We start from the raw sequence: 1,708 nt of genomic DNA on the forward strand, positions 1-1,708 counted from the left end.
CTGTTTTTCAAAACAATTACATTTGTAACTAGAAGAAAAGGTTAAAATCACATTAAAATTGTAACACTAAATTATGTTGGTCAAATCATAGAAAACAAGCATTTATCAAACATGAATGATAATGAGTCTAACCAGAAAATTATTCAAGTATCCCAATGTACTGTAGGTCAAGCAAAGAGAAGAGCAAGACAAAGCAAACCAGAGTTTCCCCCATAACTCATCAAAAAGCCCCTGAACTGTCCAGATAACTGAGCAACTACACAGCCAATGTTCCCCTTTCTTCCCTGGCACAACTTTGAAATACTTTACTGTACCTTGTGACTCATTTAGTATATAGTATATGGTTCTTGGAAAGTTCACAGAACCTGTGTTACCAGAGCAAACATCTTGTTAATGTAGACAAGAGTTAATATAACGGTCGTAAAATCTGAATTCCCTCATCTATGTTTATATCTGACGCTCAAGTAGCACTTCAGCTCTTCTGCTGAGAAACTCGACCACATCCTGTAGCTCCTTGCAGGGTGACTTGCAGACTTATGGGGTTGGTGAGGTCAGGTCAGGCCACACACTTAATTACATACAGGGTTTTTTTTTTTTTTTATACAGTCATTATGGTACTTTTTTTTTTTGAAAAAAATTTCACCAAATTTTATGGCATCATCCAGTAGTTGTTCAGATATCTCAGTCTGGACTAAAGTGATTGACCCACTGACATTGTGTGGCTAAAGCTAACTTAGCAATACAAACATGCTAGCAATATTTTTTTGTATTATTTGTGTTACATTGTTGGTTCAGATCACATGCTAAAATACAGTATTGGTTTAGGTTTCATCACTGTGAATCCTGTAAAGGTGGAGCTGATTTTGTGAGAGATGGAGATTCAGCTGATTGTTTATCAAGTAATCCATATTGTTCGGGAGATGAAGATGCAGTTGATTGTTTGGGAGATGAAGATGCAGTTGATTGTTTGGGAGATGAAGATACAGCTGATTGTTTGGGAGATGAAGATACAGCTGATTTTTTGGGAGATGAAGATACAGCTGATTGTTCGAGAGATGTTTCTTTAATTAGCTCTTCTGCAACACCAAAACATTTTACCCATTCTCCATGAACTACATAGTTGTCGAGTTTTACATTTAGCTTGCCTTTTGCAGCTTTTCTCAGTTTCTTTGTCACAAGATTTTCCGCCTCTTCCAAAATAATCAAGTTAAAGGGAAGATTTTTGTCGAAACGATCAGCGCAGCATTTCCGCCATGGTATTGATGACATTAAGGCAAACACTAAAGTCATAACGAGGAGAAGAAGCAGGCCAATAACCTGAAAAACAGCATCAAAAATCTGGTTTTATCATAGCATGTCATGTATTTTAGTTGTTTTCTAGAAGATTGAGAGATCAGGGTTTCTCAGGTGAATATCTGTGTTAACCAGGGCTGTTAACCTGGTTGTCATCCAAAAACTGGAGAATAATCAACAATAACAAGATAAATACTCACCCTTGACTTGTTCTTCAGCTCAGCGATGATTGCTTTCTCCTCACTTTTGATTTGATCTTTGTCTTTGCAGGCTAACTGTGGATGTTGTTCATAGTATTGATTATGACAGCAAAGGTACCAGTCTCCATCAATCAACACAGATATAACCCACAGCAGACCAACGAGAACTGCTTTCAGAATCTGACACAAAAAAATACAAATAAACTTCCTGTTAC

General features: G+C 36.9%; 1 protein-coding gene and 1 long non-coding RNA gene across 2 annotated transcripts in view; one reads left to right on the forward strand and one right to left on the reverse strand.

Moving 5' to 3' along the window:
* plxna3 (plexin A3) overlaps positions 1–1,708 on the forward strand; it is a 119,305-nt gene that overhangs the window by 51,637 nt on the left and 65,960 nt on the right. The gene's annotated exons all lie outside the window — the stretch shown is intronic.
* Positions 635–1,702, reverse strand: LOC147817686 (uncharacterized). The gene is made up of 2 exons (XR_015436145.1): positions 1,494–1,702; positions 635–1,317 (listed from the first exon to the last, which is right to left on the reverse strand). It is a non-coding gene; the product is annotated as an uncharacterized LOC147817686 (long non-coding RNA).

This window comes from Seriola lalandi, unplaced genomic scaffold, assembly GCF_002814215.2.
Source record: "Seriola lalandi dorsalis isolate HSWRI2012SDOR001 ecotype SW California unplaced genomic scaffold, Sedor1 jcf7180002054917, whole genome shotgun sequence".
NCBI classification, from domain to species: domain Eukaryota; kingdom Metazoa; phylum Chordata; class Actinopteri; order Carangiformes; family Carangidae; genus Seriola; species Seriola lalandi.